At 44.5% G+C, this 22,755-nt stretch overlaps 1 protein-coding gene across 2 annotated transcripts in view; it reads left to right on the plus strand.

Moving 5' to 3' along the window:
- Positions 1-4,295: 4,295 nt before the first annotated feature.
- Positions 4,296-22,755, plus strand: part of MACROH2A2 (macroH2A.2 histone) — a 50,856-nt gene continuing 32,396 nt past the window's right edge. Inside the window, exon 1 of one of the 2 annotated variants that reach the window (XM_005602433.4) lies at positions 4,296-4,782. The gene's annotated coding sequence lies outside the window, so the exon portion shown is untranslated. The remainder of the gene's footprint in view (positions 4,783-22,755) is intronic. The other variant, XM_023644212.2, reaches the window with a different exon arrangement.

Raw genomic sequence — 22,755 nt, forward strand, 5'->3', positions numbered from 1 at the left:
CAGTTTTGTTTAGGTGTGAGGCCGCATTGCAGAGATCTCCTGACGCAGATGCTACCATCCAAACTCTCTAGATGTGTCCTGCCACTTCCCATCACAATTGTTGCAAAAAGCCCTGCCTGGAGGTAACCAAACACCTACCCACCTACCGGCACACTCCCCAGCTCCAGGTTCTGTTTCCATTAAATTTAATGACACCACGTGCCTTTTTGTCCTAACGGCAACTTTGCATAATTGGGCTGACAATGTATTTCCCTTAAAAACTTGAAACATTTTATTTTCCTTTACAATATAGTTCATCAGCTAATTGCTAAACATTTGTAGATTCCTTTAAAATCCAAACTAACCCTAACTCTGAGCCTACTGCAATCTCAGTTACTACCTGTCTTATAACGCACACACACATGACACACACACAAATATTAATTTATTCACTAGAGATGTATATACATAGATATGCATCTATACAGACACAGACCTACTTATGTAAATCCCCTTTCCCAGAACCGCAGCATCAGGACTTAGTATCCAAAAGGATATATTTTGTTGTTGTTTATAAGACTCAGGACTAGTAAAATGTTTCTTTTGTTAGGAGATGAAGATGTTCTCTTCAGCCAGAGATATGAAGAATGGGCTTTGTTGGCGTAATGATTGCCTATGTGTCCTTTTTTCTTTTTTTCTTTTTTTTTTTGAGGAAGATTAGCCCTGAGCTAACTGCTGCCAATCTTCCTCTTTTTGCCAAGGAGGACTGGCCCTGAGCTAACATCCATGCCCATCTTCCTCTACTTTATGTGTGGGACATCTGCCACAGCATGGCTTGACAAGAGGTGCCATGCCTGCGCCCGGGATCCGAACCTGTGAACCCTGGGCCGCTGAAGCAGAATGTGCCCACTTAACCGCCAAGCCACTGGGTTGGCCCAATATGTCCTTTCTTTAAGGAAGGTATTCCCTTCCACAACTGATTAAGATCTGAAAACCCACCAGTTCTGATCAAGGAAATAAATGTTTAACAGTAATCATTTTCACTATTTAAAAATATAACAATGGGAAAGACTTTCCATATTTCTAAGTAATAAAAATTTTTAAAGTCCAACTGCCTGGTATCTTCCAGAGGTACATTTAGAAGCTGTATTTACCTCTCAGAATAGTGGGGCACTGCTTAGCTCCGTGCTTTGTCTGCATTCGTAACCCTAGGACCCCATGTTGCTATTTAGAGTTATGCCAGTTGGTGCCTTGAAGGGATTAATACAGCGTCTAGAATTGCCTAACTTACGTTCAAAGAAGACCTTAAGCCAATGATTTCCATCTGTTTTTATGACACTCCCAGGGACTCTCAGGTTACTTCAAAGGAGATCAGAAATCCTCAAATGAAATTAATCTGGACATATAAATCTCACACACAGATACATATGTCAGATATAAATATACACCTACAAGACATAGTCCTTCTGGAAGTGGCGAGGGTCAGAAAAGGAGTAGGGTAATTGCATACCAAGATCTCAGAAGGGTAAAATGATCACAAATTATAATAGGAGTCACAAACTAGATTACAACTAATCACGGAAAATGAAAACCCACTCAATTCACACAACATCATAAATTTGGATCAGAGAAAGTAAAAAGGTTTTGGGGGGCAAAATCGATGAAGCTGTTTCTAAAATAGATGATTTTGTGGATGAATTACTCGTAGACTCAATAGAATATGAACCCAGCTGCACGGCTGATTCATTCTTCCATCTGTAATCACGCTGCGTGCCCGTCTCTCAGTGGAGAGGCAGTGCATCCTGCGTCTCAATAAAATATCTACTAGACGTTCTTGTCGCTCATAGAGTCAACTTACAATGGACACATTTATTCATAGGATTACACACTCATACAGGTCAAAGGTTAAGAAAACATTTTCAGTGCAATGGTAATCCACCAACCTCCTGGAATTAGGCTTTTCACTGACTTCTTGAGGATGTGTACTGGGAACGGCCCAAGGGACTTTCGATCACGTGACCAATCGCAAAATTCCTGTGCTTAAATGAATGCCCACATCCCTGCGGCCAGATTAAGGGAGGGGTGACGAGCATGAATCTGCCACTCCTATCTCTGTAACTGTGGGCCAGTTCCTCATTCACTGTGCCTCAGTTTCCCCATCTGTAAAAAGGAGAAAATAGTGCCCACCCCCCCGGGAGTTGTTGTGAGAATTAAATGAGTTAGTAAGGGTAACTTGCAGCGCACACACTAAGCATTCAATACTTGTAAACTCTTATTATCTCCATTTATTACCCTGTCAAGGGTTTTCTGAGCTAGAGGCCATGGCAGAACTCAAGATCACTGATGAACTTATAATCATGTTGACTATTTTAAATGTATTTTAACTACACAATTATTTGTGTTAAATTTTTGTGCATGCGTTAAATGCTCAATATTAAATACATATGATTTAACTAGAGCTGCATATTAGGCTGCATATTTGTCTCCTATGCATCCTAAGAAGTTTGGAGGTGGTGGAACTGCATTCAGCAGTGCATCTGGAAAGGCACCGGAGTCTCTGCCACTAATTAATTTCCCGTGTGGCCTTGGCTGAGTCCCTTCACCCACCTGAATATCAGATTTCTTCCTATAACATAAAGGGTTTGACCAAGTGGACTCTACGATCCCTTCAATTCTAAGAACAAGAGAATTATGAAGCTGACATTTCCCCAGATTCTCTGAGTTGCGATGGCATCATCTATTCGAAGAAACCAACCAGTAGGAAATGGGAGAATCCTGACTAGTAAATTCCTTAGACCCAGCCTTTCCCTGGATAGCACATAACAAAATCTAGGATGAAATGAGTTACATAAAAGGCACATAAAAATGACCACACATACAATTTTTATTGGGAAGTTACAGGGAGAATGTGAATCTAATATATACGATGAATTATTCAACCATATCTCAGTCAGCCTGGCTGACTGGGTCACAGGTAGGAATATTTTTCAAGCGCTTCCAGAAGGCTCCTGAACCCTCTTGAATGTTGACCTGGAGGTTATTTCTGATCAAGAATGGACACCAGAAATCCATATAAGAAGGGAGATAGGTGCTACCTCTAGGAAGGGGAAATCAAAACCATGATGAGATGCCCCAGGGGATCATTTGAAATCCTTTAAATATATGCCTTGGGAGAAAAGGACTTTATCCTGCCTGGATTTCTGACCTGGAGACTGCGTTCAAAGACAAACAACAGTGAGGGCACACATAGAGGGTAAAAGGAGTGGGAAGAAGAGTGGAGGAAGACCCCGTAAACTGAGACCATTGGGTCCAGGAGGGTTTGAGAAGCCATATGGGATTAAAAGAGAGAGAGGTCTATTTATACCTTGATGATACATGTATGATCTTTTGGGAAGCCGACTGATTTTGCAGCAAAACACTTGTTTAAAATACACATGATCTAAAGCGCTATCTACTAATTCCACCAATAGCCCTGACTAACTAGTATGAATCCAGAGGTGGAAGGCATTTGGGTTCTTCCCACTCAGGCAATTGCAAGCTCTGTCACCCCAAGGTTCCTCATTGCCTAAACATTTACAAGTTTATGGGGCAAATATACACAATATTACCAAATGGGAAAGGCTTTGAAAAGCATCCCTTCCACCAATGCTGGAGAATTGTTTTCCTGAGAGTTTCTTTTTTTTGAAGAGATCAAAATTTTGCTTCTCACGATCCTTTGACTCATCAGGGAGAAATCAGAGGAAGTATGGATGGCCTATAGCAAGTTAGCATTTCCCACTAAAATAAATTCTTTTGACACTCCCCACCTACCCAACCCCCCAGCCATGGAGCCCTGGCCAACATGGCCAGCTCCAAAGGACAGCACTGGCTTCCAGTAGGAACAGAACAACTACTAATCCCATTATGGCAACTGATTTTTGTCTACCATACCCCCATAAAAATATATTTTCTAGAAACTAATAAAAATTGGTCCTTAATAGACTCTTGCTAATCTTAATACCCGCTGCGATATTACAAATTAACACACTATAAAGCAATCAAATTAAAGATTATGTCCATGCACACAGTCTTACCCACCAAAGCATACATCTGCTATTCCCAATATTAGGAATTGCTGGATTCTAAATCGATCTTAATTTATAAAATGCCCACAGGCATGGATATAAATTCTCAGTTCTCGTAGCTGTGGCCACCTTATGCTACCGTGGTGGACATAAACGTTAATGTATTTGTTATTATTTGAGGACCCAGGACGATCGAAGGTGGCATTTTTCGCTTTCACCTTCTAAGGCTCTCCCCAGAACTGCCCGATGAACGCCCACGCCGCCTTCTTCCACCAAAGGTGGATCCTGCTAACAGGAGCCTGGATCGTAACCAGAGCCTCTGTCCTCAGGTCTGGAGAAAACCTCATCTTAGCAAGAGGCCCTGGGCACATCCAGCAGATCCGCCAGCGGCGCGGAGGCCGCGCGGCTTCATCTTTAATGCTCCTGAAGGACAATAGCTCATCGAGCCCCACCGAAAGCCCCGGACCCGTCGCGGAGCCTGGGCTGGCGGGGGATGAGGCTGAGCGACTCCTCCTAGAGGTGGTTATGTGGAGAAGGAGCAATCCCTTCTCCCTCCTCCTCCTCCCCCCGCTACTATCCGCGGCCCGGAGAACTGCCGCTTGCCGCCATTGACACGCACAGATAGAACCCAAAGAAAGGCAAAGAGTCCTGCCCGGCACCGGCGCCGCGCGGGCCGAACCTGCGCCCGGGGAGCGGCGCGCAGAGGGACGGGCGCCCGGAGCAGGCGGCGCAGCACCAGGTGAGCCCGCCATGGCGATGGCATTATTGTTCAGGGGCTTCGGGGTCTGGAAACAAAACGCGCTGCTAGGGCAGTGCAGGGGCCGGAGAGAACCCCCTGCCTCTCTCCGCCACCCAGCCCCCGCGGGCGCACCCCGAATAGTCGACCCTCTCCGCAAAAATGAAAAAAAGAAAAACAAAAATTAAGAAATCAAGCTGCCCAACTTGCTTCCTCGGAAAATAAAGGGGGGTGGGGGGGGGGGAGAGAATTGCTAAAGAAGCGGTAAAATTCCTGCGGTCGGCGAGGAGCCAGGGGCATCTCGGGCGATGAGGAAGGGAGGTGGAGGGATGCCGGGTCCAGCAGCGGGCCCCGGGCGAGGCTGGACCCGGAGGAAGCGCAGGGCTCCTGGGGATGCGGAGTTTGGGGCGCAGAAGAGGGAGGAGGAAGGCGCCCCGCCGCCGAGGGGGACTGGTCCGGGGGCGGTGGGCTGCGCTGGGGCCCAGGGAGCCCGGGCAGGGCCGCTCGGGGGCCTCCGAGGGTGCCCGCCCGAGTTGGGCGCCGGCTGCTCCAGGCTGACAATGGAAAGGGCGCAGAGGCGCCGGGCGGAAGAAACCGGGGTCCAGGGGCGGGCCGCGCCAGGAAGGTCAGGCCGGGGACGCGGGGCGGCGGGGACCAGCACGGGGGGCTGCTGCGCGGCGGGCCGGGCGCCGCGGGCGGCCGTGAGCCCCGGGCCGGCGGGGAGGAGGGCTCGGGGCCGGGCACTCCCCTCCGGTTCCCTTTCCGGGGCGCCCAGTGCCGACGCGCGCTGCGCTTTCCCCGGGAAATGGCGGCCCCTCCGCGGCTCGCTGGGCAGCCCAGGGTTCCCGCTTTGCGCGGGAAAAAAAAAAAATAATAAGAAGGAAAGGGGGAATAAAAGTAAAGTGGCTGCGATGCAGGAAAGGGCTGCGCCTGGCGCCAGACGCTGTGCGAATCACGTTTGGGGCGCGGCGGGCGGGGACCAGCCCTGCCTCCCCGGGCGCCCAGCCCGCTCCGCCCGAGCACCCTAGTTCCAGCCTCGCCCGCCTCCTAAATCGCGCCCGTGAGTGTCTTTCCCCGCCTTTCCTCGTGGGGGCGCCCTCCGCTCCTGCCCTCTTTGTTCCGCACGACAACGGCCCCAGGGGCTTTAAGCCCGCCAAGGCCCGAATGCGCCTCCTTCTCCAGGAGTTTCCAGTCTTTGATTGTCCCTGTTGGTTAGTGGGCCACCGCGGGCATGATTTAGGCCCGGTTACTGCCGGAATTTATCGGCAAGGGGCCCAGGTGGCTGAAGGGATGAAAGGAGGAGAGAAGAAGTGGGCCGAGAAAGGAAAGCGCGGGTCCCTGTGTGTTTGAGGGGTGCGGTGGAATCACGGCCCCGCCGCCCTGATTGTAAAGGCAGCTTTGGTGTTCCATCAGCGCTGGGGAACCGAGGGATCAGTCCAGCCTCTGTCCAGCTCCGAGGAATTCAAACCAGGGCGGGGGTCTAAGCGCCCAGACCTCAGGAGCCCATTCCCCTAGGAGCAATCAAGCCACCATAGCAAATGGTTTCCTCACTTTCCTCATTTGTGTTTGTGTCTAAATACAATTGGACCCTCACTGGGCCGCGCAGTTGCTATTGAAACGGTTCAATAAGTGAGAGAAAAAGGAACATTATTAAGAGCAAAAATGTGTCATCGTTATGTTGTTTCTTATTTAGGACCAGTTCCTTTGTGAAACACAAATTAAGCTACACCTAATTCTCAATTCGTTCATCTTTAACTAAAAATTGTCTCTTATCCCTTTGGAAAACTCCTATTTTCAAATAATGTTCAGAGCACCAAGATTTGGAACCACGCTCATGGATTTTTAGAAATGCTTTAGCCCAAGATTATCATATAAATAAATATAGACACCGCCTGGAGGAAAAGTTTATCTTGAATCGCATAATTCACACCTTTAAAACCTCTCTTTTCTGTATCCTAATTTCCTTTAAAAATATGCCCTGTTCTCCACTCGTTTTTCCTACCCTGCCACATCTTCTCCTCACCTGGGTCCATTTATCGCCATGCTTTAGACATTATTAATGGTTTTCTCTATTTCAAAACTCTATAAAAGAATTTACCTCCTTGGATCCAGAACGTTCCAAAGATTCTGACCTTACTCCCTCACCATTCCATCTCTGTCTAGCTCCCAGGGATTGTGAGGCGCCTCTAGCCTGCTGTTTCCCAGTGGGTGGGACACCCTGCTAGCTATTGTCTGAGACCACCAGGTCTGTTTTCACTGCCTCCTGCCCTAAACCAGGAGGGAATCCTGTCTTAGGCAACTTGAAGGATGTCTGTAACTTGTTCCATGGGAGGGAAGTGCAAAAATTCAACCAACTTTCTTTTTTAAAAATTTTTTTTAATTTATTTTTTTACTGAGGTAACATTGGTTTATAACATTATATACATTTCGAGTTTACATCATTCTGTGTTGACTTTTGTAGAGACTACATTGTGTTCAGCACCAAATGTCTAGTTGCCATCCATGACCATACAAATGTGCCCCTTTACCCCTTTCACCCTCCCCCCAACCCCTTTCCTCTCTGGTAACCACCAATCTGTTGTCTGTATCTATCTGTTTGTTTGTTGTTGTTGTTTATCTTCCACATATGAGTAAAATCTTATGATATTTGGCTTTCTCCATCTGACTTATTTCACTTAGCATAGTACCCTCAAGTTCCATCCGTGTTGTCGCAAATGGCAAAATTTCATCTTTTTTATGGCTGAGTAGTATTCCATGTGTATGTATCACATCTTCTTTATCCATTTATCCTTTGATGGGCACTTAACTTGTTTCCAAGTCTTGGCTATTGTGAATAACGCTGCAACAAACATAGGGGTGTATATATCTTTTCAAGTTAGTGTTTTCATGTTCTTTGGATAAATACCCAGAAGGGGAATAGCAGGCTCATATGGTAGTTCCATTTTTGATTTTTTGAGGAGTCTCTATACTGTTTTCCAGAGTGGCTACACCAGTTTGCATTCCCACCAGCTGTGTATGAGATTCCCTTTTCTCCACATCCTCTCCCACACTTGTTATTTCTTGTCTTTTTAAGACTAGCCATTCTGAAAGTGTGAGGTGATATCTCATTGTAGTTTTGATTTGCGTTTCTCTAATAATTACTGATGTTGAACATCTTTTCACATGCCTGTTGGCCACCTGTATATCTTCTTTGGAAAAATGTCTGTTCAGATCCTCAGCCCATTTTTCACTTGGGTTGTTTGTTTTCAACTGACTTTCTTAAGAATGTTTTTCATTCTGCAGAAATAACGTCAAAGTTAGATGCAATCTCGGTAAATGCTTTGGAAAGGTGTGGATTGTTCAGAGATGAGCAAAGAACTTATGGTTAGAGACCATTCAACAACCATTCATTGAACACCTACCAGATGCGGGAGGGGATGCAGACATGAGGAGGTCGTGGGCCCTGCTCCCAGAGCACTTACAGACCCAAACCTAAGAGATGAAATATATACGCGCCTAAAACAGAGTAAAAAGTGATTAATATGGGCAAGCTAGTGGGAAATGGGTACTTTCATGTACTGCTGACAGGTGTGTAAATTGGTGTAGTCAATTTGGAGGGCCGTTTGGCACTGTTAAAATCAATAATGTGCACATTGTGTAACCCAGCCATTCCATTTCTTGATATGTGTCCTAGAAAAGCAGGCACAGGAGTGCACAAGTTATGTATTTCCCTTCCATGGCAGAGTTTTGGTAGTACTGAAATTGAAAACATCGAATGGCCATCAACAGAGAATGGCTAAATAAACTCTGGTAAATCTATCTTCTGGAAGATCAGGCAAGAGTTAAAAAGAATGGAGTCTGTATATATTGAGATAGAAAGCTCACCCAGACATGTTATTAATGAAAAAAAAACCAAATTGTAGAACAATAATACTGTATAGTACCATTTATGTAAAAACAAAATAAAACTGCATTTCCATAAGTGGAAATGCATACATAAATAGATAGAGAAGGTGTAGAACAAAACACCCACTGGAAGACAAGAATTGTAGGAATTGGCAAGGGGGCATTTAGTCATATCATTATTCGTACCCATCCATAACCATTGTTATAGTAATTGAAATTTTACAATTTGAATTAATTAACGTAAAGCTTGGCTAACTAAATACAATTAACAATTTAAAAGTGATTGACAGTGTGTAATAAAAGTCACAAATAGGGGCCAGCCCTATGGTGTACCGGTAAAGTTCAGGCGCTCCACTTCAGTGGCCTGGGGTTCAAAGGTTCGGATCCCAGGCTCAGACCTACACACTGCTCATAGATCCATGCTGTGGCGGCATCCTACATACAAAATAGAGGAAGATGGGCACAGATGTTAGCTCAGCAACAATCTTCCTCAAGCAAAAAGAGGAAGATTGGCAAGAGATGTCAGCGCAGGGCCAATCTGCCTCACCAGAATAAAAAAGTCACAAATAAAATGCTACAACAATTTTTTAAGGGAAAAGAGAGTTCTAGGCTGGAAGGGAGGGATTGGGGCAGACGGCATAGAGAATGTAGTAGGATTTGGAGGAAAAGGGGAAAAGGGACAAGGCAGGGAGAGGAAGCCTGGCGCAGACACAGAGCTCTAGCCAGCTCTTCCCCTTTCTTAATAAGATTGTGTCAACTCCCTTGCAAGGCTGAGTCCTGGCCCACCCTGCCACAGTTCAGGTTAAGGAGTGAACTGAAGGAATAGTTCACAGTCTCTTCCATCTCTAGGATTCTATGAATACCTTAAATTAGACTTGGGAAGAAAAAAAATGAATAGGAGAGAATGGGAGTTCTTTTTTTCTTTTGAGTAAGATTAGCCCTAAGCTAACTACTGCCAGTCCCCCTCTGTTTTTTTTAGCTGAGGAAGCCTGGCCCTGAGCTAACATCAGTGCCCATCTTCCTCTAGTTTATATGTGGGATGCCTACCACAGCATGGTGTGCCAAGCGGTGCCATGTCCACATCCGGGATTCAAACCGGTGAACCCTGGGCTGCTGGGAAGCAGGACATGTGCACTTAACCACTGTGCACTGGGCTGGCCCCGAGAATGTGAGTTCTAACAATGGTATTGGAAGGTGGTATTTTAAAAAGGAATGCAGTGAAAACTTGAGGATGGGGGATTTTTCTCTCCTGGATGCACACTGGGATGTGTATTGGGAATTAAGCTGGAGGGAAGGATAATGTTGAGAAGATAATTCATTTCCCAAAAAAAATCACAAAAGGAACCCCAAACTGCTGTTGAAATAAATATTTAAGGCTGGTTTCGTTTATTCATTCACTCATTTAAGGAATATTTATTGAGTATCAATTGTGTATGTAAGTGCCATGGGGGATGAAGCATGTGACAGACAGAGTGTAGGAGAAACAGCCCCAGACAGGGGCTCTAGAAGTGGGGTAGGGGCTGGTCCTACGTCTGCTCTCACACAGACTGTGTGGCCATGGACCCATCGTTTCATGACCTCCACCCCTCCCATGCCACACCTTTTATTGTGGCTAAAATTAGGAGGGGTGACTAAGTGATTATTACTTCAGGCCCTTTCAGTCTAAGATTATGATTTTGTGAAATCCTTTGATTCTAACATTGTGATGATTGTGAATTCCCAGGCAGATGGAATTTGGGTAATAGGGGATTGGACTTGGAGGGGCCCAAAAGTGCCCAGCCTTGGGAAAAACCAAAGCGTTCGGTGTCATGAAAGTTCTCAGTAGATTACGTGGCTCTCAGAGTTTTCCCAGGGTTAAAATTTCATTACCATCCCTTTACACCAGCTCCTAAGATCAGTGAGGGAAATAGAAAGATGTTACTGGGTTTTAAGCTTCACATTACCATACACACATCGTCAAGCACTATGGTGTTATAGTACAGTCGTGCAACACATAACAACATTTGGGTCAATGACTGATCAATATACAACGGTGGTCCCATAAGATGAGCACCATACAGCCTAGGTGTGTAAGAGGCTATACCATCTAGGTTGATGTAAGTACACTGATGTTTGCACAGTGACGAAATTGCCTAATGACGGGTTTCTCAGAACGTTTGATTGACAAATGACTGTGGTTGCTTTTGAAATGGAGGGACAACGTTAGCCTGCCTTCTATGAAAATAATTCTCCAAAATTGTTTCCTTTGTGGAAATAGTCATAATAGCTAACGTTTGTTAAATGCCTACTACCTGCCAGGTCCTGTTGCAAGTACTTTATATGTATTAACTCATTTAATTCTTACAACAGCCCTATAGGTAGGTACTGTTACTACACCCATTTTATAGAAAAGAAAAGAGAGGTTAAGAACATGCCCAGGTCGCACAACTAGAGGGTGGTGGAGTTAGGACTCCAGCCCAGGCACCCCCACTTCACAGCCCTGTAGCCTTACATCTGTGTGCTGAAAACAAGGAGCTGCCAGCATTCCAATGATTCTCAGATTATGTCCATTAATATTAGTATACGCAGATTTTTATTTTGACTCCTTTTTTGCCTCACTATTTTATCTATGTCAAATGAAAGATAAAGAGCATCAGATTGAGCCACATAACACTGTACTTTAAACTGTCTTGTCAGAAGTATTAAATAAGATAAATTTGGTGGTTTCTCTGAAGCCCTCGCTGTTCATTTATCCATCTCACCATCCATCATACTTTGCCCGATTTATTTGACTGGCATTGCCAATTTGGACTTGGAATGGAGTGAGTAATTCAAGTCAGAATTCTCGTGCTTTGACAGGAACGTGTGTGGAAATATGTGTAGGACCACCAGCTCAGGACAGGAATGTTTACTTCAGCTGACTCTGTGATGTCAGAAGAATTAGCTACAGCGACCATATTGTTTACAGCGACCAAACTGTGCCACATGGTCTGACCAAAGATTTGGGGGTTGTTTCTGGATATGAGAGGCAGTCCTGATGATATAGTTTAGATGCCTAAATTTGGGATATTTCCATAACAACAAGACAAAAATATAACAAAATAAAATCAAACTTACCCTGGAAAACCCAGGCCCTGTATTTACTGCCCTGGCACTACTAATGGTATGTACACAGGATTATGTAGCTTGTATTTTGTGCTGCCTTCACTGTTCAGTAAAACCATTAAAATTAAATAGTGGTGGTAGACTATGAAAAGGTAAATTCCAGTAGCTTATACATTACACAACATAAACTTTTAGATCAGACAATAATTCACTGGCTTCCTCACCAGAGTGCTAGACTTCCAGATTGATTAGTCTTCCAGAATTTCAGTGAGGCGGTAATCAACTCCAGTGTTGGCCCCTTACTACTAAAATGGATTTTCACCTCGGCTGTTTTTTAGTGAATAGCGTAGATCATTGTCTTGGGGTGGAGAAGAGGCAGCCCCGCAAGCTAAGTAAAGCAGATCTTTTCAGGTCCTGTTTTTGCTTCCTGTGGTTGTCATGGGCGATGAAATAGTGACTTCAAAGGAAAGATGTGACTTAATTCTACCCAGTTGTTCCATCTCTATGAATGTAAGTAACAGACGGGGGTCAGAAGGAGTGACGTTTTTGGCATCTTCGTAGAATAGTAGCTAGCATCTTTCAGGTTAGAAAGGACGTCAGAGGTCACCTGGTACAATGGTTCTCAGGTGAGCTCCACAGAGCCCAGAGTTCCTCAGAGGCCCAGGGCCAGAAAGGTGGGAACCAAGCCATGGAGGTTCCCAGGCACCTCCCCATTCCACCCAGCACAGCTCCCCTTCCTTCCGTTTATTTTATTTATTAGAGCTCCTGAAAGGTTTTATTTGAGCAAATGGGAGGTTATGAAAAATCAACTGATTTGCCTACAGGCCACAGCTAATCAGTGCAGAACTGGAGCCCGCCCCACACACTCTGGTCTACTGCACTTTCCATTCTCCCTCCATGAGGCCCCCTGGAGCTCTAGCTGGTTCCACCCACAGATAGAATGACACTATGGCTGGTGGTTGCCTTTGCCTGGTGCAGCTGATAAAATAGGCCAGGGCCCAGGGGCTATGGGGGACCCACACAGCCATGACCAGGGAGCTACACTGCCTGTCCCCAGCATAGAATACTACAACTGAAGCCACAGCCCCCCAGCCGCTTGTCCCCATAGTACAACCACTGCCTGAGGACTGACGGAAAGGAAAACGGTAGGGAGGAGCAGGCAGGGGAAAGGATGGAGAAAGAGGGGTTCCTGGGCAGCTGCCTCTGCTTAGAGCAGTCTCTTTTAGCTTTGAGAGCCCACAGCTGGTGCCAGCTATGTACTCAGTTGCCCAGCAGACATGGGTGTCTCGGGAAGCCCCTGGTGGGTCAGGCAACACCAGGGGCTGCAGCCCACCTGCTGTCTGGTATTGGTACACTCACTCCCCCGACAAAGGGAGCTCCCCCATCCCCTCACTCCCACCTAAGGAGCTTGTCTTGGCTCAGACAAAGCCAGTCCCCTGCTCAGAGAAGCAAGACAGGCCGCTGTTTATAACCATAAACCTCACTACCAATTTGAAACTATTAGATTTTGAGGAAACAGGACAGCTTGCCCACTGTTTCTGTTTGTCAGTTCTCAAAAAGCAAGATGAGAGACCAGACTAGACCCAGTAAAGGGTTTTGTTTTTGTTTTGTTTTCCATGAATAAATAGATTCAGGAAGGCACATGGGTTCATTTTCTCCTGGCATGCATTACTCAGATTGAAAGAGAAACTGAAGTTATTTTTATTCATCCATTTACATTCATTTCTTGTCCAACTGGTACCATAGGTGGTACCATATTTATATTCGAAATAACGTGCTTAATAACAAAGAAGCAAAATATATATCAACAACTTGTACTTTCAACCTTAGCTCAGGTTCAACAAAGACAACAAAACATGTTCGAAGTCACCGTGTGCTGCAGTAGGAGCAGATACCCTAGACCCACTCCCTGTCCGCCCCCATCCCGGGCCCTGCTCCCCTCCAGAGGGCCCAGACGGCCAGGCAGTCTCTGCCTCTGAATTACAAAGAGCGTGCTGGCAGCTGAGCTTCCCGATACATTATTCCAGGACATGACTTGAAATACTTTTTAAAAAGAGAATGATTTGTAATCCAATAGTGTAATTTAAATAAATTGGGTTAATGCTTGGTTCTAACGTTCATGGTTGGTTAATTTGGTTAATTTGATCCCTGTGTCATTTTGATGAAATTCCACTTGATATAGCTCTTTACATTATAAATTGTTAATGTACTTTAACATATATGACGATAAAATTATTGACTATTCTCATTCACTTAAAGGTGGCCTTGGAAGAAAATGGTTTGGAAAGTATTACTCGTGCAATAATGATTTGCCCTTGGAGTTCATAAATGGAAGTGTAATAGAGCAAGTGATTTAGCTAGTATTACTGAAAATGGTTTTTACAGCTACAAAATAATACTAACAAACTATTATTATTGTAATGCAGTACTTAGGGTAACACACCAAAATATATTAGAATTCTGTTAGGTGTGAGGCTGTCTAAGAGATTTTTTTATGCCCTTTAAAAATATATTTCTACATATAGTCAATATGTTTATATTGAATTCCCTTATGTCCTACCTAGTTTTATTTCCTCTCATTTTATTCTCCCAAAGGATAGTTTTGAACTGACAGAGTAAAGATGCTTCTTTGCAGTGTCTACTTCGTTGTTTCATAAATATTTACAATATAAAATATTCTGAAGCACAGTCCTTCAGATTAGGGAAATATCACGGGGACTAAAATTGAATAAATTGAATAAATTTCAGCAATTTTAAAACAGTACACGAAACCATTAGGGGATGATGTTATGAATTTCATGTTCATGAACATTTCAGAAAACAGTATTTAGAGTTTTTTTAAAATTCATTTCCATCATTACAAATCTATAAGACCTCTTATTTCTAGATTTAAAATAAGATATCTATGGTAGCATTTTGATTTGTATACTTTTGAGGAGAATGATCTCAAATGAGTACTTTAAAGTAAGCTGTCTTGTAATTCCAGATCCTTTGTCAGGGTTCATCGGCCCAACCAAACCTCACCCGTGACACACTGGCCTGTAATTATTGCTCCCAGTCTCCGATGACTGACTGCTCTCTCTTTTTAAGAGCCACTTTGCAGAAGCTTGACTGCAGAGAAATGGTCATTTAACTCAGGATTGCTGGTGGCTAGTTTACCATGTTCCTCATCAGTTTACATATAATAAAAATTTCAAGAAGTTGTTTGAAGCATGAAATAATGGTTTACTCTATCAGCTATTTACGCTTGACAAAGAACTTATTTGAATTAACGGGAAATTTTGGTCTAAAGAAACCAGGCTCTCTTGTCTTTTCATGAAGCTGTCAGTGTATTAAGTAAAGTTTACTGTTTCTTACCAAAAGCAGTTCATTCAATACGGGCAAATGCTTAGGATTCTTCCTTTATTTCCTCTCCTCCCTTCTGGGATTACAGCATAATTTTAAATATTGTTTATAGAATCAGGCAAATACAGACACACTGAATTTTATTCTATTATATTAATGTCTTATATAATCTCTTGGTAGGAAATTTTATACTCTTCAATTATCTCAGGACCAGTTCGTTTCCAACAGCTCACCTGGTGGTGGAGTGATCTAACTTTTTCAGTCTGACATTATCACTCAATTAGAAACCAGTGGAGCTTTTCCTCCTTACCAACACACTCATTTCTAGGCTAATTCCAAAATTATGTTTGTTAAGATGTTGAATTAAAATGACATTTTCAGTTTCCAGTTCAAAATGATGGGCTTGAGCCCTTGTAATTTCCTTCTCTAGAGCCCACAGAAATCATGGTCAAGAAGCACAAAGAAGGGACTGGCCCCGTGGCCAAGTGCTTAAGTTCGCGTGCTCTGCTTTGGCGGCCCAGGGTTTCACCGGTTCAGATCCTGGGCGCGGACACGGCATCGCTCATCAGGCCATGCTGAGGTGGCGTCCCACATGCCACAACTGGAAGGGCCTACAACTAGAATATACAACTGTGTACTTGGGGGTTTTGGGGAGAAGAAAAAAAAAGAAAAGAGGAAGATTGGGCAAGAGCTGTTAGCTCAGGGCCCATCTTTCAAAAAAAAAGAACTACAAAGAAAATCAACAATTAACAGCAAAGGGGCGGGTGCTGGTGTTGGTCATCAGATGGGAGATTTCAGCAAATTTCTGGAAGACTGAAAGTACGTGGGACCAGGGGCACAGTGTCACATGGAACGCCTCAGTAAAAGCAGGAGGGAGCTGCCCTGGAGGTGGACAGAGGAGAAATGGGGTGTCATTGAAGGTCTGTCTCCAAAACAGCCAGGTGAACTAGCCTCTTGCCCTCCCCTACTTCTGGTAGAGTTTCTGGCAATCTGGCATTTATCCTCCAAACTAACAATCTGAGGTTTCCTCTCTAAAGAAATCAAACAACTACAGGGCAAGTCTAGAATTTCTAGGAGTAAAATAAATAAATAAAATACAGCTCCCTCATTCTGGCATTTGGGGGCTCTCACTTCCTACCTGGGCACTCTCAGGTGACTCCTGCTAACTGGCGAGATCTACACACGCGCCCAAACAGATCCCAAACAGGAACCATGCCTTCCAAACCGTAGTGGAGGAAAGCTTTCCTATCCGCTTGTAACATCAGCCTTGTCTTTCATTCTTAACTATAAATGTATGACCAAAGATCACCAAGCATTTAAGGAAAGCCAAGAGAAAGATAAAAATAAATAAATAGGACAACTGACTGGATCAAACAATTTAGAGAACAGAAGATAATGTAAACACATCCTGACAAGTTTCAGAAAGATTTGAAGCCGTGGTGCATTCATGAAAGAACAGGGTGCTATGAAAAAGGAACAGTCAGAGAACAAGGGCAAGCTCTTGGAAATTAATGATAGGATTGCCAAAATTAGATACTGAAAGAACAGAAAAAATAAGAAGGAAAGGATAAGAGACTTGGAGGAGATCAACACCTGGTCCACAGGCCTCCCGGTAAGCGACAAGTAGAGAGAGGGGTGGAGAAATAAAGAAACAGGAGGACATAATCACATACGTAAGAGAAAAGAATTCCTGGAGTTAGGAAAGACGCTAGCCCTCAGGTTGAACAGGCTTATCACCAAGTGTTGAGCAGGATGACCGGGGTAGGGGAGGACCCACACTGGACACATCCTTGTGAAATTTTAGAACATAAAGAGAAAAATCTAAAAGCTTGGAGGGTGGTGGCACCAAACTTCTCTGTAACTCTCGATGCTGAAAATGATGGATCAATGGCTGCAAAATGTTGAAGCAAAATGATTTTGACGCTAAAAATTATTTACCCACTAAACGATAATCCAAAGATCATTCAATAAAGACTGTTCCATTTGTGTAAGAAAACAAAGTTTACATCTCTGTACTGTCTCGGAAGAATGACCAGGAAAACAAGGGAAAAAGCCAAGAAAGAAGTCGAGGGGTCAGGGACGAGCCGGGAACGCAGTCCCAGGCCGACCGCTGGGTAAAACCATCCTTCCAAATGGAGCCCGAGGTCAGAGGGTGCAGCATAAATGTCTCTGGGAAGAAAGTGGCCCCTGCAAAGAGCAACACTGCATGTGTGAGAAGCTGAGTTATTTTTAGGATATGGTAAAGGCCCATTTCTCTTTTGTCAACAAGAACAAAGGAAATTCAGCCAATCCTCGTTATTCGTGGATTCCGTATTTACAAATTCACCTACTCACTAAAATTTATTTGTAACCCCAAAGTCAATACTCATGGCGCTTTTGTGGTCATTCAAGAACATGCAGAGAGCAGGAAAAATAATTGAATCACCCACTGCACACCAGACCCAGCTGAGGTCAAACTAGACCACGCTCAGCCTTTCTGTTTCATCTCTCACGCTGTAAGCTAGTGTCCTTTTCATGGTCTATTTAGTGCCACATTCTCACGTTTTTGTGCTTTCTGTTGGTGATTTCACTGTTTCAAATGGCCCCCAAGTGTAGTGCTGAAGTGCTGTCTGTGTTGTAAGCACAAGAAAGCTGCGAGATGCCTTCTGGAGAAAATGCATGTGTTGGATAAGGGTCATTCAGGCAGGAGTGAAAGTGCTGTGTGCTGCGAGTTCAATGGTAATAAATCAACAGTAACATTAAACAAGGTGTCTTTAAACAGAAACACACACAAAACAAGGTTGTGTGTTGGTCTGCTGATGAAGAAGCTGTGACTGGAGCCTGGTGCACCCTAACCCCGTTAACCCGAGGAGCAGGGCAGCACCCCTGTTCCGGGCTCCAGGGTCCCGGCTGCTTTACAGAACAGAACTGCTGCTGGGAAGAAGTGACTGTAATCAGTAACTCGGGGGTGGGAGGGGGGGCTAGACAAGAAAGACGTGATCCACATGCTGAGCCAAGTAAAATGTGGAATGATTTTGAACAACTCGTTTTCAGAACAAAGAGAATCCACTTCTTATTAAGACGTACGGGTCCTAGCGTTGGACCACAGAGAAGGAATGTGAGGCTAGCACCCACTTGACTCTGAAGGGAACGGTATTTACAAAGTCTTGATCCTATAGATGCTGCTTGTAGGCATTTAATTTTCAAAATAAACCTAGAGACAAAATGAAGATTTCACTGTAATTACAGAACAAAATATAAACTTTATGGGGCCAGCCCAGTGGCATAGTGGTTGAGTTCCTGCGCTCTGCTTCGGCAGCCTGGGGTTCAATGGTTCAGATCCTGGATGCGGACCTACATGCTGCTCATCAAGCCACGCTGTAGCGGCATCCCATGTACAAAATAGAGGAAGACTGGCACAGATATTAGCTCAGGGCCAATCTTCCTCACCAAAAAAAAGTATATAAATATATATATAGAAATAAAATATAAGTAAAATAAATATATGTAAACATTATGAATCAGGACAATGGAAAGTAAGGAAGACAAAGGTGGAAATGAGATGATAAAGTAGGGAGGAGAGGACCAGGGAAAGGTTGGGCGCGCACATCCTCATCTTATATACCAGTGACTCGAGAGATGATCCCTAAAGTCGGTCGAGTCAGAAATAGAGATTGAAGTAAATTATTTAAAGGCTCCAAGGCAATCAGTGGAGGAAATGAAAATGAAAATATGCTGTCAACAGTTGGAAAGGGGAGGAGAAAAGTGAGTTGAGTTCTCATCCTTCTGACACAGGCTTTGATAGACACCGTCTAAAAGTGAAAATAAATCGAGAAGTAGAGGTATAAACGATAGCGGTTTGGGAGGTAACCGCCAGAACTGAAGTTAAACGTTGTTACGTGGAGTCGCCTCTGGCCGTGAGCTGGGAGTAGGAAGAGTGGAGTGGAAGACTGTTGCTTTTCATTTTATGCATTTCTTTACTTTTGGCTTTATTTTACTATGTGCAAGTATTTCTTGGATTTCAAGACATAATGAACGCAAAGTTTTAAATAACTCTTTTAACTTCTTTATTTTCCTTGTTTCAGGGTGACCTTGAGCATGTCAGAATTATCTGTTTCAGCTTGTTGGTGGGCGGCCCTAACAGAGAAGTCCCCAGGCTTTCTCACTTCACAGAGAACTTAGTGTCTGGGTCATTTTTTTCTTGGAGCCCCTAGGCCAGAAGAAATGCCTATCAGCTCCATTTATTAAGGGGTCAGGTTCAAACAACTTAAGTATTTATGTCCTAACAATTTAGTAGCTGTTTGAAAAAATATTAACGCATGAATTAGAAGAAAAAAAGAATATTTCTATCCCATTCTTAAATAACCACAATGAATTATAAATAGGATGTGTGCACCTGTTGGGCACTGCACAACTTCTCAAACCTTAGAATCAGATTGGACACCGCAACTCTCATTTTCTGTTCTACACTGATTTCCACCCGGCACTTGCTTTTTCAATCACAGCAACTGCCAAAAACTCAGCTTTGCAAAGGCAGAACAGCATCAGAGGAAGACAGTGCAATCCACCGTGAACCACCCGGAGAACCACTGTGGGCTGGTAGCTGTGGGGTCTGACAGAGGTCACATATCACTGTATTTCCCTTGAAAGCTTGAATATTCGCTGCTGTGTCCCAAGGTGCCTTGGCTCACAGTTTGAGAGCCGTGTCTCTAGCATCTGTTTGAAACTTTATTGTGGTCTATCATGCAACTTCATTGGAAAATATTGGAAGATGGGGCAGTGTATATTTCACAACATCTGATGTAGTTTCTTGTTCAATAATAAATGCTCCATAAATATTGCCTTTCATTGAACCTATGATGTCATAGATTGCAAGATGCATACTGATGTCTAGAGACAGTAAGATGTAAAAAAAAAGAAGAGTATCATAAAATCAATGAAATACAGTAGTTATTTGAATAGGCTGGTGTGAGTTTATTGCCCGTGTCTGAGTCAGTGCTGCAATTTAATATTTACCCTTGTGATATCTGTAAAATCTAATGCGTCGGTGTCCTTATAGGCTTAAAACTCAATCACAGAAATAAATCCTAGGACAAGAGAGTCTGAACAGGCCCTCTTGCCCAGCGCACACAAACCGGCTCTGTTCTCCCGACGCTGTGCTCTTGGAGGCGAGCGAGTGAGCAGGCAGCACAGCGTTCTCCCCTTTCTTCCCTGAGTTTTGAGTGTATAGTCCTGTCCCCACTGCTAACATGCTTCAAACTCTCCCATTCACTCTGCGAATAATTACGAGACTTCATACCTTGGTTGTCCTTGGTCTCTCAGATATGAAAGGACAGGTGTATCGCAGATCTGGGTTGGGTCTGGTCTGGTTCCCAGTTCCTCTTAAGTACCCCATGAGCAGCCTGGAGGCTGGGGCCGCCTGAGCTTGGCCCCACGGTGCCTATAACCCTCCGAGAGCTTCCTCCAGCCATCTTTCTTCAAACGTGTAAACAAACGTAATGCACTCTAGTCCTTAAGCTTGGCCTAAGTAGAGCAAAATTTGTTTTAGAGCGGAAGGTAAATAAATGTAAACATTTAAGTATTAATCTGATGAAACACGTTTCCCATTGCAATAGTTCTTTTCTCCATCCATGAGTGGCCCCACACAGAGATTCACATTCCCAGGAAGTAGAGAAAACCCCTTTAAGTTTTTAACTCTTGACTTCCCAAGACTGGGTAGAGTCCTGGGAAGGGTGGCCTGGAAAAGAAGGACATTAGGGGTTATAACTGCTCCCCGCTCCAGACAGAGTCCAGCACAGGCTGCGGGGCAGGGGTGGTCTTTGGAAAGCAGGGTCTTCTCTGGAGGGTCTGAGGAGGCGCAGCCCTTCCTTCTGTCTGGGTTCCAGTAGGCCTGACGTGTCAGCTCCCCTCAGCCTCCTCTCTGCTTCCCCCGGGATTCCTGGATGGGGACTGATTCTTGCAACGTGCACGGGCCTCCCAGCCCCTGGGGCCCAGGAGTTAGGTGTCCGTGGCTTAAAGCCAGCACAGTGTCTGAAAGATGGGTTCCCCAGGCACAGAGAGCTCTGCAGCCCTTTTGAAGCACATGCAGCAGTCTCCCACTTCGGCTTCCAATGGAATTGCGTCCCCCACTCTAAAGCCCTAACCTAGAGGAAAGTCTGGAAGCCAGAGAAAGTCTTGTGACAAAGTGCTGGGTGTGGGGTCGCCCCTCCCTCTTACAGTTTCAGCTGCTGTGTTTCTCCGTTTGATCTAACCCTGCTTTTCCTCCCTTGGCTAGTTTGTCTTCATGAATATTTTAGGCGTCAATCCCCTAAAGTCTCCTGTTTTCCTGCTACTGACAGTCCTAATTTCCAATTTTTAGGGCAATTTGTGACTTCTCTTGGCTGATATGGGAAAGTCCCTAGGTTGCTTTATCCTGCACACCTAGTCATTCCCTGGGTGTTTTTGTTTGAGAAAAATGCGGGACGGGGGGATGGAGGGGGCCTGCCCTTGTGGCCTTTGTGCTCCGTGCTCTCTCGGACAGTGGGAAAGATCGTGACCATCCAGTACACACCCTATCCACCAGGGATGTCCACCCTGTGATGGGCTTTTCAGGTGGTTTCCTTGGCAACCAGACCTACTAATCTTCCCCATCCCCTCGCTTACCAGTCACTGAAAAAAGCTTAGTGGAGTCACCATACTAAGACATCGTTATGAACCGGCTCGTAACTCTTTAGAACTCATTTCCTAAAGGGACTAAGCTGCTTTTCCAAAAGCATTTGAAAGTGCATTTCACAAAAATTGGAATGTTAAAGACCAGAGGACCTTCAAGATCAAGTAGTCACCTCCCTGTTTTACAGATGAGGCCTGCGCAGATGACATGTGGAGCCCACATAGCTAGTTATGTAGAAGTGGGACCATGTCCAGGCTTCCTGCTCTGAATCCCAGGCTCTTTCCATTATGGCGGGAGCCACCTCAGTTCTGAACACCGCTACCGGCTAGCGGACCTGTGCGGCGGAGCTCTCTCTGAGGACAGGGGCCATTTCACATTGCTTTATGTGTCCCTGTCCCCTGGGACGGTGATGACCAACAGCAGGTGCTCCAGACATTCACTGATGCCTGCCCTAAGTTTCCTGAACATAAATTGATGGTTGTACCCCTCATATGCCGTCACTTGCTCCCTCCAAGAGAGATATCTGTAAATAGATTTATGAGCGTTAGCAGCGGAAGCGCGGAAAATATGAAAGTTCTAAAAGTGGTGGTACTGTTTTATCCTTGTGCCTTACTGTGAAAGAGAGAATATCCTAAGGCTATTTGCTCATCTTTGCTTGTACTTAACTTTGATGAATACCTACATCTTTTAGTGGCAAAACGACACAACATAGGAGCACAGTAAGTGTGTAAGAGCATTTAAAAATAGTGTGTGTGAAGCATGTAATAAAATGCCTCCAACTTGCATCATTCTCCTCCGGTATGAGAATGGGGTTTGTTGCTCATTCTGTAGTTTTTATATAAAACTCCTCAGTCATAACGGAGCAATCAGATACTTTAAAATTGAGCTCTATGTTCATTCTTCCATCCAGATTAAATAAATCCCAGTTTTGTATTTTTCCTGTTAGCCATGCAGTCATTTAGCACTTTCTTCCATCATCGTTTCAGCCACTTTCTTAGATGTCTTCATTGCCATCTTGGCGGTGTGTAGGCTGA

Source organism: Equus caballus, chromosome 1 (genome assembly GCF_041296265.1).
Source record: "Equus caballus isolate H_3958 breed thoroughbred chromosome 1, TB-T2T, whole genome shotgun sequence".
Taxonomy (NCBI): domain Eukaryota; kingdom Metazoa; phylum Chordata; class Mammalia; order Perissodactyla; family Equidae; genus Equus; species Equus caballus.